Raw genomic sequence first — 15,636 nt, forward strand, 5'->3', positions numbered from 1 at the left:
ATGATGGGAGATAAAATAGAATCATAAACAATATTCAATTAATTCAAAGAAGGCAGAAAAAGAGGGAAAGGGAACAAAGAACAGACAGGACAAAGAGAAAACAAATATCAAGTTGGTAGATTGAACCAAATCATATAAATAATCACATTAAATGTAAATACTTTAAACATTTGTTTTAGTTTGGTTTGTTTGGTTTGCTAAAGACTGCCAATGCAAAATACCCGACATGGTTTGGGTTTTATAATGGGAATTTATTAGGGTGACGCTTACAGTTCCAAGGCTGTGAAAACATCCAAATCAAGGCATTATCAGAGATGGTATCTCACCAAAAGTCGACTGCTGGTGATCTTGGACTCCTGATGTGGCAAGGCAAAATGATGGCCAGTCTTTGCCATCTCCAGGCTCGCTTTCTCCACTAACTTGGCAGTGGGTGATCAGGCATATGGCTCGTTTTCTCCCTCTCTTCGTTGCTTCAGCTGCTGATTCTCACCTCTGGCCTCTCTCTCACCTCTTGGAATTTCTCTGTCTTTCTGTGTCTGCAGGCAATCCTGGAACACTCTCTCACATAGGAGGTAAAGTGGAGGCTTTCTTCTCTGTTTATAAAGGGCTCCAGCAAGAGAGCTGAGACCCCACCGGATCACAATTCACTGAAGTGCTAACAGCACATTGATGACAGTATCAGTCTGATGAAACTGAGAGCCACTGAATGTACACTTTGGAAGGATTGTACAAAGTGCATAACACAGTGAACTCCATGGTGAATGATGGACTCTGGTTAAGAGTACAAATATGAGAACATTCTCTCATGAACAAATATACTACACTGATACATGGTGTTAATAGGATGGTTTGTGGGAAAAACACACCCAATATAAGCTATGGACTACAGAGAGCAGTAACATTGTGATGATGTTCTTTCATCATTTGTAACAAATGTGTCACAAAACAATGTAAGGTGTTGTTGGTTGGGGTGATATATGGGAATCTTGTATGATATGCATGATTGTTCTTTAAAAATTTGAAATAAAAAGTCAGTTGAAAAAAAAAGTACAGAGGCAAGATCCACCCTGAGAACCAACCCACTGAAGTACTTCAATCAAAGGACCCCATTTGAATTCAATCCAATTAAAGGGTTCCACAATCTAATCAAAGACCCTTAACTGAAGCAATCTAATAAAAACAATCTAATCAAAAGGCCCCTTAACTGAATCCAATCTAAGTTCCCATATACAACAGGCCTTCATGCATAGAAGTGGTTAGCTTAAGAACATAATTTTCTGGGGTTCACAAAAGTCTCAATTCAAGACACACCTCAATTAAAAGACAGATATTTTTAAGTTGAATAAAAAAACATGGGAAACGGACTTTGGCCCAGTGGTTAGGGTGTCGTCTACCACATGGGAGGTCCACGGTTCAAGCCCCGGGCCTCCTTGACCCGTGTGGATCTGGCCCATGCGCAGTGCTGATGCGCGCAAGGAGTGCCCTGACACGCAGGGGTGTCCCCCGCGTAGGGGCCCCACACGCAAGGAGTGCGCCTGTAAGGAGAGCCGCCCAGCGCGAAGGAGGGAGCAGCCTGCCCAGGAATGGTGCCGCCCACACTTCCCGTGCCGCTGACGACAACAGAAGCGGACAAAGAAACAAGACGCAGCAAAAAGACACAGAAAACAGACAACTGGGGGAGGGGAGGGGAGGGGAATTAAATAAATAAAAAATTAAAAAATCTTTAAAAAAAAAAAAACATGACCCAGCTATGTGTTGCCTACATGAAACCCACATTACATATAAAGATATGAGTAATACAAGTAAGTTAGAAGTAAAAGAGTGGGTAAAAGGCAACAACCAGTGGACAAGAAAGAGCTTTAGGAAATTAAAAATATGGTAGTCAAATTAAAATTCAGTAGAAGAAAGTCAGGCGCCCTCATCTGGGGAAAGACATTTTGAACTGACAAGACCGGATCACTGGAGCGTCCCTGCTGTGCAGAGTATTAATAAGAACATCCATAGTAGTGTAAAAACTTTCACAATGAAATCTGAAGCCAAGGATGGAGAGGAGAGTTTACAAATTGCTTTCAAGAAATTAAGAATGGATACATTTCTGTCTGTTGAAGACGGCACAAGTGTTAGAGCAGCTGCAGATCATACCAAACCTAAAAACCCGTTACTCAAATGTGGCCACTCTCACAGCCAAACTCAGCGTGTACATGCGATGCATTACCCCCAGCGTGGGACATGACACCCGGGGATGAGCCTCCCTGGCACTGAGGGATCACTACCACATACCAGCTGAAGATGCAATTAGAAAATGACCTTGAATTAAAGGTTCAATGCAGATCAGCAGAATATCCCTGTCTACATATAATAACATGACTTCGGGAAGCTGTCTGACCTAATGTAAGGGGGAAATGGAAAGGAGAAATGAGATTATAAGGCTGTGAGTCTCTAAAAAAAAGTCTGGAGGTTGTCAGAAGGAATACCCCTATGTACAACTGAACAGAGTCTAAGAGACAGATAAGGTAGATACAACCCCAGATATTGGTTCTTTTGAGGGATAAAGAGACCCACGGGTTCTATGGTCATGGCAGAAGGGGTTCACTGCCATGACAGATGGCCCTTCTTTGGAGCTGGTGTTTCTGCGTGATGGAATTGGACTCAGAGGGGATCTCTTTTCACAAGACTTGCATGCTACTTTATTGGAATTGTCGTTGGTGCTGGGTTTAAGATATATGTAGGGGATTTGAATCTCTGGACTGATAATATGACACCCAGGCCCAGAGCCTCAACAGACTTCAGCTCCTACACTTTGATTTATTGGACTTACTCCACTCAGCTAACATGGAGTTGAAGAAGGTCAACCACCACAACATGGAGCCTAGAGTGTCTACAACTGGAAGTGGGAGGAGTGCATCCAGTACCCATGTGGAATCTAAGCCCTCACTTGACATAGGTGTGCAATGGACACAACCAATCCAATGTCCACAGAGAAAATGTGGAATGGGTGTGGGAAGGGTAGCCATGGTGGCTGCTGGGTGTGAGGAACGGGAGGAAGAGATGAGATGTGGAGGCGTTTTCGGGACGTGGAGTTGTCCTGGATGGTGCTTCACGGACAATTATGGGACATTGTAGATCCCCCCAGGGCCCACTGGATGGAACGTGAGAGAGTCTGGGCTATGATGTGGACCATTGACTATGGGGTGCAGTGATGCTCAGAGGTGAACTTACCAGGTGCAATGGATGTGTCATGATGATGGGAGAGAGTGTTGCTGTGGGGGGAGTGGGGGGCGGGGGCAGTGGGGTTGAATGGGACCTCATATTTTTTTAATGTAATTTAAAAAAAAATAAATAAATAATTAAAAAAAAGAGAAATATAACATTGATATAAAAGCTTAAAAAAAAAAAAAAGACAGTTGGCATGGGTCTACAAGGAAGTCTTCACAAGAAGCAGTGAGAACCCAGCATCATCGACATTCTAAGTCTCCTGTCCAAAGTTTATACATTGCAGTACAATAACTTCTTCTCCCAGCAACCAGCTCAAGCACAAAAGCCAGACTGTCTGCCCTGATGGCAGCAGTGGGCTGGGAATCTCAATCCCTAAAGAGTTCAAGTGCAGGGGAATGCTCTACTTCTCTCAATGCTAATCTTACAGGAGGAGTTGTTGAGCCTTTGAGAATTTCAGTTCCAAGGCTCCCATCAAGGAGTAAGAAAGAATACTCCTCTGATGCTACTCAAGTCTCCCAAGCAAGTCTCAAGGCCAATGTTCTCTCTGCTTTCAGTCTGTTTCCAAGCTAAACCAGGGTAGGCAATGTGAGTGCATAGGCAAGGAGTGCCAGTGTAAGAGATGGTATGGTATGGAAGCATATTCTTTTCAGGCTTGCAGAAGTTCTCTTCCTTGGCTCCAGAATGAAGATCCACACTTAACGACTAATCTCAGTCGCCCCACGTCAGAATTGTCTGGCTCTCCCAGCTCCTGTTCTGAGCATGCCAAAGTCTATGTGAATGAGATAACCTTGAGGATCTATCAAGCCCCATGGAATGTTACTTGTATACTCCCAAGAAAATGCCCCACATGGAAGAAATCATATACACCTGATAGAAAGAAGCTACTTCATATGTTTTAAACCAATGAAGGTTGTCAGAGAGACTGAGTTAATGGCAGACCCTGTGGCCACTTTGTGTGAGAAGACATCTCTTGCTCACTATACTTGCAATAAAAACATTTCTTGGTATCTCAGTTAATCCTTATTCTTTAAACTTACTCTCTGTGTTCTTACATACCACCAAAGCAAGCAGATTAAAAAAAAAAACTCTCTCATTTAGAAATGTTCCTGGGTGATGAAGAAATCATAATTACTTGAGACTGGAAGTGATGGGTATAGGATAAAAAAAGTTTGTAAAACAATGCATTTTTCAGATCTGTTTAAGATTTGGTGGCCAAGGAAAATCAAACGTGGTTTTGTACTTGGATGCAACATTTGTCATGCTGTAGTTGCCAGCCCAGATATTAGAAGTTAATGACTGATTTAAATGATCTCTGATATAATGTAAGATTTACTGTGTCTTTAAAGGTTTCTTATATTACTATTAAGTCAGAAATCTAAGATTTAGATTCAGTAATAATAAACTAGCTGAGCTGCCCTATAAAAATCAGTAGAAGAATTAGAACATAAAGGATATCTCTAAGGAAAAACTAAAAGATAAAAAGATGGAAAATAGGAGAGTCTTATCCTGGAGGTGATGAACAGGAGTGCCATAAAAAGAAGAAAGAAAGCAGAACCATAGGGATGATCAGAGTTGAAAGGGTCACAGCTGATTCCTTTAAAGTAACAATTCAGAAAATCAAGGCCAAGCATGTAAAGGACAAATGCAGTATGTCAGTCAGCTCAATGGAAGCATGGAGGCTAGAAGATGCAGTGAACACCTTCAAATCTGAGTGAGAAGAACTATCCACCTACAATTCTAAAATCAGTCAAATAGATGAATGTGAAGGTATAGTGAAGACATTTTGAGATCACTGAGGGTCTCAGATTTCCTCACAGGACAAAGGTGAAGGGAATTCCTGGAAGGTCAGTACAAGAACAGAGTGCCCTGATAGCTGCTGGAGTGGGGTAAGGAGTAGGGGGCTCAGAGAGGCGTCTCCTGGAAATAAATAGAACTAATAGATTATAGGATGGGCTGGCACACCTGTGAATGATATTTATATAGTTGTAATTTTATCACACCTGGCAAAAGCTAAATCAAGAATTGTGGCATTTGGGGAAAAGAAGCTGGGTAGGATGGATGCCAGTCAACAAGACTCACCCAGGAGTGGGGCATTACATGGTGGGCAGCAGCTTCAGCCAGAACCCCAGCAACATTTTGCAGGGAAGAGAAGGTGACAAGGGCCCCAGATTTCCACAGAGGTCCCAGAGGATAGACCCGCAATGAGTCCAGCAGGCCTCTTTTGTGGCATGACCACTGAAATCCTAGTCTGGAGATTCTCTGGGCATGGCTACCTCCCTCAGGTGCCTGGACTCCCTGTGCCCTCCCAGCCTCCCTCTGGATGACATCATTTTCCTTTGGGTTTGCACCCTTGACACAGCTAGGTCTGGAGCTGAAATCTGCAGCTGCAGCTCAGGATGCAGATCCTGCCTTTTTGGCTTTCCCTTGCTCAAGATCTGGTTGTCCTCCCAGGGTGTCCACCACCTCTGATGTCTATTCATCCTCTCACCTTCTGCTCACCTGGACAGTCTTCTATAGGCTCCAAGGGATGGAGTCCTGGCTTAACCTTTGAGTTTTCTCTGAGGCTGGTTACCCCTCTTTTAAACTGTATATTGTGAAACCTGCCAGTGTTTTCCTATGTGATGCTATATAATCTAATAATCACTCCTCTTTTTATCTCCCTACCTGAGAGATGTATGATGGTTTGAAACTGTGTGCACCCCAGAAAAAGATGTTTTTAAATCAAATCCATTATTGTGGGTGTGAACTCATTGTAAGTAGGATGTTTTGAGGAGGTTACTTCAGTTAAGGTGTGTCCCACCTTAATCAGAATGGATCTTAATCCTTTTACTGGAGTACTTTATTGTAAGAGAATGAAATTCAGACACAGAGAGAAAGAAAGCCATGGGAAATAAGAGGCTGAAATCAAGGAAACCCAGCAGAGAAGAGAGAGACCAGGGGAGGCCACCATGTACATTGCCTTGATGATGCCTTGATTTGGACTTTCTTTTAGCTCAAAACTGTAAGGTAGTAAATTTCTATTGTTTAAATCAACCCATTTCATGGTATTTACTTAAGCAGCCTAGAAAACTGAGGAGGAGGAGGAGGAGGAGGAGGAGGAGGAAGAGGCAGATGGGGAGGGGGAGGAGGAGGAGAAGGAGGAGGAGGGGAGGAGGGGGAGGATGTGGCGGAGGAGGAGAAGGAGGAGGAGGATTTTGTAGTGATAAAAGGGTCAATTTACCAAGTGGACATAACAACCCTAAATATTTCATATCTAATAATAAATTCAAAATACATGAACCAAAAACTGAAAGAACTGAGAACTGCAAGGAGAAACAGGGAAGTCCATAATAATGGTTGGAGATTTCTATATCACTCTATTAATGATTGATAGAACTACTGAGAAAAGCAGTAAGGAATACAAGACCTTAATAACAGTATCAATAAGTTTGACTTAATTGACATTTATAGAACATTCTACCCAACAGGAAGAGATTGCACATTCTTTTTAAGAGCATATATTAGTCAGGGATCTCCAGAGAAACAGAATTGGCAGAACTGATAAATATTTGTGTAAATATTAAAAGATTTATTTTAGGAATTGGCTTCTGCAACTGTAAGTTGAATTCTACAGGGCAGGTCACAAGTTGGAAACTTGGTGAAGGTGACATTGAATTCCCCAGGAGAAGCCACAAGTTGAAACTTTGATGAAGATGACGTTGAATTCTTCAGAAGCTGTCTCTCTGAAGTAGGGATAGAAATTATTTCTGACTGCTGAAATCCTCAGTTCTGACTTTAAGGCCTCTGACTGATTGGATGAGGAGACTTTTCTCATTGCTGAAGGCAATTTCCTTTGTTGATTGTAGATATAATCAGCCATAGATACAATTAACTGACTAATGCTTTAAATCTATCTACAAAATACCCTAACAGTAACAATCAGGCTAGTCTTTGCTTAATCAAGCAACTGGACATGATGAAATAAACCATCACAGAGCACATGGGACATTTGCCAAGGTAGACCATATTCTAGGCTATAAAATAAGTCTGAATAAATTTAAATAGATTTGAGTCATACAATGGATGCTCTATGATCACAATGGAATTAAAACAGAAAGCAATACAAGAAAATATCTGGAAAATACCCAAATATTTGGAAACTATATAACATACATCTAAATAACCCATGGGTCAAAAAAGAAATAAAAAGGGAATTTAGAACGTATTTTGAACTGAATAAAAACAAATACAAAACATTGAAATTTGTGACTTGGGGCATTCAAGGTTAGTTAGGCTACTGATGAATTAGGAAACTAGCCATAATGGTGGTCAAACTGGCTTAGGTAAGAAGAAATCCAACTTTGTTCTTGCTATCTCTACCATTTGGTTCAAGAACTCATGGATTACACACTGGGATGGTTGGGGAAGGAGGCTAAATGACATCCACATAGTGAGTCATTTTGTCCACCATTTATTTAAAGCCCCTTCTCCAGTGAGGCCCTTTGGTGAACAGTCACATGGAACACAAACTTCTCACTCTGGACCAGGGGTTCTTAACAAGGGACCCATGAGCTTGAACTGAAATTTTAAAAAAATGTTATTCTTGTGAAGACGTGTTGGTGTGTGTGTGTGATATATTTATTAAATAACACACTGTATAGTATGGACTTAGTAAGGGGTCTGTGGTTTTCACCTGACTGGAAAAGGGTCCATGGAACAAAAAAGGTTAAGGGTCTCTACTCTGGACCCTTTAGGAAAGGTCCACCCACATACTCCTTCTCCATACCTCCTTCTCACCAGTCCTCTAATATTGTTCCTTTCAAGCAATGACTCTTTGGGAAAGGGGAAGCCCTGATTCGTAGAATGTGCTGATTTCCCACCATGGCCAATTGCAAGCTACCAATATGATATCACTAAACTTGAAGTTGGGAAGAGATGCACACAATTGGCATGAGAGCTGTTACAACCCTGCTCCAGCATATCAGTGTTACCAAGTCCCTGGCCGTGCAGTCATATCACTAGCTAATTTTATATAAAATTGTAGAATAAGCAAAACTAATCTATAGTGACATAAAGCAGATGAGTGATTATCTCGGGCTGGAAGGGTATGTGCTTATGTTGTTGGCAGATTGAATAAGGGTATTTTTAAAGGCAGTTGATCTATTCTATATCTTGATTCAAGTGATGGTTACATGACTGTATATATTTATTAAAACTCAGGAACTATACATTTTTAAGTGGGTGGGTTTTTTAGTGTGTGTAAATTATATTTCTACTGAAGGTTAATTCTATTTTTGTTTATTTGAAAATATCTTTACGGTGGATTAGACAGACACGGGACTCTCTTCTCCTCCAGAAAAATAGCTAGAGGACAGGCTGAAACAGCCTAGAAAAAGATCTTGTAGGTTTAGGACACCAGGTGAAGGCTGGACACTGCCCAGAGAAGAGAGGGATAAAGGAGGGAAATCTTGACTACAGAACTGTGAGTCAAAATCAGTGGCTGCTGCTGGCACCCTCCCCCACACTAAAGACACTTTAGAATTCTCAGGCCACTGGGCCTGCCACTACATATAAAGGGGGCTCCAGGGATCTACCACCCTGGGAAAGAGGAGAGAGAGGTACACAGCCTAAGGCTGACTCAGTTTCTGACCCACAGACTTGGTCTGCTGTGTCCCAGGGGCCCTTCAAGGCTGGGCGGGGCTGTGCCATTGTTAGCCTTGGGAGCTGGCAAGGGACTAAAGATATACAACCCTCCCAATCTCCTTCTCTGCCAGGACTGATTGTTGACAAGTGGAAATATTTCCTAGCTAGGAAAAGGGAGGGGGCTGCCCTAGAAGGCTGGAGAACTGTCTCAGAGAAAGAAAGGAGGCTCTTAACCTCCAGACAGGAAGGTCTATCAGGTTGATCTGGTCTGTGTTGCAACAAATATACTCTGACCAGGCATTGAATTGAGAGCTACCAAAGTGTGTCATCTGCTGGTAGAGCAAGGAAGTGCATGTGAGAAAACTAAAAATAATCAGGAGAGGATTTTAACATCCTCTATTGCTCCCTCCCTAAGGCCCTAAGAAGTGAGTCTACAACCAGTTACTGGGACTGGTGCCCAGTTTGAACAACTAGTGGAGACAATCCTAACAATTCAGGTTGAGCCAAGAATCAAAGAGCAGTGGTAATACACAGTTTCCTGTCAATAAATCCCTACAAAAGAAAAAAAAAATTGAGCATCTGAGTAAACTACATCCAAATCAGATGCCTAGACATCAGCAAAAAATTTTGAGCCATACTAAGAAAATAGAAGACATGGCTCAATAAAAGTAATATATCTAAGTCCCAGAAGAGATGCAGGATTTGAGAGAACTAAACAGCAAGATGTGCAAAAATTTCCAAAATCAAATTAATGAGCTGAAGGACAATATGGTTAAAGAGATAAATGACATCAAGAAGACACTGAGCAAGCACAAAGAAGAATTTGAAATCCTGAACAGAAAAGTAACAGACCTCATGGGAATGAAAGACAAAATAGGTGAGATTGAAAACACATTACAGGCCTACAAGAGCAGACTCAAAATGCTAGAAGAAAGAATAAGTGATACAGAAGACAGAAAAGCTGAAATTAAAGAGAGAAAAGAAAGGAAAAAATTGAGCAGGGCTCAGAGAGTTGAATGACAACACAAAATACAAAAACATATGTGCCGTGACAGTTCCAGAAGGAGAAGAGAAGGGAAAAGGAGCAGAAAGAGTATTTGAGGAAATTATAGCTGAAAATTTCCCAACTCTCATGAAAAAATGAATTTACATGTCCAGGAAGCACACCATACCCCAATCAGAATAAATCCAAATAGATCTACTCCAAGACATATACTATTCAGAATTTCAAATGTCAAAGATAAAGAGAAAATTCTCGGCAGCAAAGGAGAAGCAAACCATCATGTACAAGGGGCGTCCAGTAAGATTTAGTGCAGATTTCTCTTCAGAAACCATGGAGGTGAGAAGACAGTGGTATGATACAATTAGGATACTGAAAGAGAAAAACAGCCAGCCAAGAATTCTTTATCCAGCAACATTGTCTTTCAAATATGAAGGTGAGTATGAAATATTCACAAACAAACAGAAACTAAGAGAGTTTGCAAAAAAGAATCCACCTTTGCAGGGAATATTAAAGGGAGGCTTAGAACCTGAAAGAAAAAGACAGGACAGACAGACTTGGAGGAGAATATAGAAGAAAGAAGAGCAGAAAGATAACCAAAAGAGTAAAAAGATGAACAAAAATAAGATATGACATATGAAAACCAAAGAATGAAATGGAGGAAGTAAATAGTGCATTTACAGTAATATCATTGAATGTGAATGGATTAAACTCCCCAATCAAAAGGTACAGGCTGGGAAGCAGACTTGGCCCAGTGGTTAGGGCGTCCATCTACCACATGGGAGGTCTGAAGACAAACTCCGGGCCTCCTTGACCAGTGTGGAGCTGGCCCATGTGCAGTGCTGATGTGCATAAGGAGTTCCATGCCACACAGGGGTGTCCCCACGTAGGGGAGACCCATGCACAAGCAGTGTGCCCCATAAGGAGAGCCACCCAGTGTGAAAGAAACTTCAGCCTGCCAAGGAATGGCACTGCAAATATGGAGAGCTGACACAACAAGATGATGCAAAAGAAAGAAACTCAGATTCCCGTGCTGCTGACAACAACAGAAGTGGACAAAGAAGAACATGCAGCAAATAGACACAGAGAGCAGACAACTGGAGGGGGGGAGGGGAGAGAAATTTAAAAAACAAAACAAAACACAAAAGGTACAGGCTGAAAGAACGGATTAAAAAACATGAGTCATGCATATGCTGCTTACAAGAAACTTATCTTAGACCCAGGGATACAAACGAGCTGGAAGTGAAAGTTTGGAAAAAGATACTCCACACAAATAGTAACCAGAAAAGAGCAGGGGTAGCTATACTAATATAAGACAAAACAGACTTTAAATGCAAAAAAGTTATAAGAGATACAGAAGGCCATTATATATTAATAAGAGGGACAACCCACCAGGAAGATATAACAGGCATAAGTATTGATGCACCTACCCAGGGTGCCCAAAATACATGAATCAAACTATGGCAAAACTGAAGGGAGAAATAGACATCTCTATGATAATTGTTGGAGACTTCAACACCCTACTCACATCATTACATAAAACAAGAAGATCAACAAGGAAACAGAGAACTTGTATAATATGATAAGTGAGTTAGACCTAACAGATATACACAGAATGCTGCATCCACACTCAGCAGGTTTTACATTCTTCTCAAGCGCCCATGGATCTTCTGCCAGGATAGATCACATGTTAGGGTACAATACAGCTCTCAATAAATAGAAAAAGATTAAAATTATACAAAGTGCCTTCTCAGATCACAATGGAATGAAACTGGAAATCAATAATAGATAGGAAAAAAGTAAATTTGCAAATGTGTAGAGGCTGAACAACACACTCTTAAATAATCAGTGGGTCAAGGAAGAAATTGCAAGCAAAATCAGTAAATATATTGAGATGAATGAAAATGAGAACACAATGTATCAAAACTTATAGGATATAGCAAAGGCAGTCTTGTGAGGGAAATTTATAGCCCTAAATGCCTATTTTAAAAAAGAAGAAAGAGCTAAACTCAAAGATGTAATTGAACAATAAGAGAAACTAGAAAAAGAACAGCAAACCAATCCCAAAGCAAGCAGAAGGAAAGACATAATAAAGATTAGGGCAGAAATAAATGAAATTGGGAACAACAACAACAAAAAAACAATAGAGAAAATCAACAAAACCAAAAGCTGGTTCTTTGAAAAGACCAATAAAATTGACGAACCCCTGGCTAGACTAACAAAGAAAAAAAAGAGAGAAGATGCAATTAAATACAATCAGAAATGGAAGGGGGGAAATTACAATTAATCCCACAGAAATAAAAAGAATCATAAGAGGATATTATGAGAAACTGTATGCCAACAAACTAGACAACCTAGATGAAATAGACAAATTCCTAGAAATGTATAAACAACCTAAACTAATGCTACAAGAAATACAAGAACTTAACAAACTTATCCCTTTTAAGGAGATTGAATCCATCATCAAAAATCTCCCAGGAAAGAAAAGCCCAGGACCAGATGGCTTCACAGGCGAATTCTATCAATCATTTAAAAAAGAAGTAGCACCAATCCTGTTAAAGCTCTTGCAAAAAATTAAAGAGGAGGGAAAATTACCCAACACATTTTATGAAGCCAACATCACTCTAATACCAAAGTCAGATAAAGAGAGTACAAGAAAAGAAAATTACATACAAATCTCTATTGAGCATAGTTGCGAACATTCTAAACAAAAACTTGGAAATTGAATCCAACAGCATTTCAAAAGACCTATACATCATGACCAAGTGGATTTTATTTCTGGCATGCAAGGCTGGATCAACATAAGAAAATCAATCAATGTAGTACACCACATTAACAAATTGAAGGGAAAAAAACACATGATAATCTCAGTCAATGCAGAAAAGGCATTTGACAAACTCCAGCATCCTTTTTTGATAAAAACACTTCAAAAGTTAGGAATAGAAGGAAAATTCCTCAATTTAATAAAAGGCATATATGAAAAACCTACAGCCAACATCAAATTCAATGGGAAACTTTTGAAAGCTTTCTCTCTAAGACTGGGAACAAGACAAGGATGCCCACTGTCACCACTGTTATTCAATATTGTACTAGAAGTTCTAGCTAGGGCAAATAGACAAGGAAAAAAAAAGACATCCAAATAGGAAAAGAGGAAGTAAAACTCTCACTGTTTGTGGATGACATGATCCGGTACTTAGAAAAGCCTGAAGTATCCACAACAAAGATACTTGAGCTAATAAATGAGTTCAGCAAGTGGCAGGATACAAGATCAACACGCAAGAATCACTAATGTTTTTATACACTAGTATTGAACAATCTGAGGAGGAAATCAGGGGGAAAATTCCATTTTCAATAGCAACAAAAAAGACTCAAATACTGAGGAATTAATTTAACTGAAGAAGAACAGAACCTATATGCAGAAAACTACAAAACAATGCTAAAAGAAATTTAAAAAGATCTAAAAAAGTGGAAAGACCTTCTGTGTTCATGGATTGGAAGAATAAATATCGTGAAGATGTCAGATATCCATCTTACCCAAACTGATTGATAGATTCAATGCAATACCAATCAAAATCCCAACAGCTTTCTTTACAGAATTAGAAAAGGCATTCACTAAATTCATTTGGAAGGGAACATGCACCTGAATAGCCAAAAACTTTCTAAAAAAGAAGAGTGACATGGGAGGAATTTCACTGCCTGACCTTGAAACATACTATAAAGCTGCAGTGGTCAAAAACATGGTACGGGCATAAAGATAGACAAATGGATCAGTGGAATAGAATTGAGAATCCAGAAATGAACCCTCACCTATACAGTCAACTGTTTTTTGACAAACCTACCAAGTTAATGTTAACAGGATCAAACAATCTCTTCAACAAATGATGTTGGGACAACTGGATATCTATAACCAAAAGAATGAAAGAGGACCCCTAACTCACTCCCCATATAAGAATAAACTCAAAATGGACATAAATCTAAAAGCCAGAACAATAAAAATATTAGAAGAAAATGTAGGGAAACATCTTCAAGAATTTGTAGTAGGTGGTGGTTTCTTGGACCTTACACCCAAAGCATGTGCAACAAAAGAAAAAACAGATAAATGGAACTTCCTCAAAATCAAAATTTGCACCTCTCAGGACTTTGTCAAAAGGGTGAAAAGGCAGCCAACTCAATGGAAGAAAATATTTGGAAATCACATATCCAATAAGGGTTTAATACCCAGGATATATAAAGAGATATTACAACTCAACAATAAAAAGACAAATGACCCAATTAAAAAATGGGCAAAGGACTTGAATAGACATTTGTCCAAAGAAGAGATATAAATGGCAAAAAAAAAAACCATGAAGAAATGCTCAACATTACCAATAATTAGGGAAATGCAAATCAAAACTACAATGGCATATCATTTCACACGTATCAGAATGACCAATATTAAAGAGACAGAGAACTACAAGTGTTAAAGAGGATGTGGAGAGATAGGAACACTTATTCGCTATTGGTGGGAATGCAGAATGGTATAGTCACTGTGGAGGACTGTTTGGCAGTTCCTAAAGAAGCTGAATATTGACTTGCCATGTGACCCTGTAATACCACTACAGGGTATATACCCAGAAGAACAGAGAGCAGTAACACGAACACACATCTGCACACCAATTTTCATAACAGCATTATTAACAATTGCCAAAAATTGGAAACAACACAGATATCCATCAACTGATGGATGGATAAACAAACTGCGGTATACCACATGATGGAATATTATGCAGCTGTAAGAAGAAATAAAGTCGTAAAGCATATGCCAACATGGATCAACCTGGAAGACATTATGTTGAGCAAAGCAAGCCAGACCCAAAAGGAAAAATACTGTATGATTGCATTACAATGAACAAAATATATTGTGGAACATATTGTATGATGAAAAATTTTTATATGTGTCCATTACATTTAATTGAGGAATGGATGTTTTTATTCAATGGTATTTTCTTTTTATTTTTCAATTGTTTATATTTTCCATTATTAAATGTACAAAATAATGTTTAAAAAAGTTTAAAAAATCTTTATATCCTCCTCAGTTTTTGAAGGCTAATTTTTACTGGATATAGAATTCTAGTTGTCAGTTATTTTTTCCCAGCTCTTTGAAGATAACTGGATTTCTATTGTGAGGTCAGTCAGTAGTTGTTCTAACTATTGCTCCTTTTAAGATAATTTCTTCCCATTGCCAGTTGCTTTTATGATTTTTTTTCTTCATGATTAGTTTTCTGCATTTAGGTGCAGATTTCTTTTTGTTTATCCTGGTTGGATTTGTTTGACTTCTTTAATCTCTGAATTGATGTCTTCAATTTTTGAAAATTCTCAGCTATTAACTCTTTAAATATTAATTCTGCTGCAATCCCTCCTCTCTGAGACTGCAATTAAACAAAATGTTAGGCCTTTTCACCAAAATCTCTGTGTCTAGGATGACTAATTTACTGTCCAACCTTGGGCACTTTTTATAATTATTATTACATTAGTAATAGTAAGTATTAATACTAACCCTAGGACAACAGGCATAAACTATCCTGTCCCAGGCAGCCATGATATTTTATAACTCTCTCTACATTTTATCTTCTCTCCAGTACTTTTTCATATTTAAAAAAAATTGAAATATAATTCACATACCACAAAATTCAGTAGCTTTTAGCATAGTCATAAGGTTGTGCAATCATCAACACTATCTAAATCTAGAACATTCTCATCACTCAAAAAAGAAACCCCATACCCTTCAATCCCCATCACCCCTTTTCTTGCACTGGCAA

At 39.4% G+C, this 15,636-nt stretch overlaps 1 pseudogene; it reads left to right on the forward strand.

Moving 5' to 3' along the window:
• Positions 1-2,023: 2,023 nt before the first annotated feature.
• On the forward strand, positions 2,024-4,087 carry LOC101420474 (oxidative stress-responsive serine-rich protein 1-like; annotated as a pseudogene).
• Positions 4,088-15,636: the final 11,549 nt, after the last annotated feature.

Source organism: Dasypus novemcinctus, chromosome 9 (genome assembly GCF_030445035.2).
Source record: "Dasypus novemcinctus isolate mDasNov1 chromosome 9, mDasNov1.1.hap2, whole genome shotgun sequence".
NCBI lineage: Eukaryota > Metazoa > Chordata > Mammalia > Cingulata > Dasypodidae > Dasypus > Dasypus novemcinctus.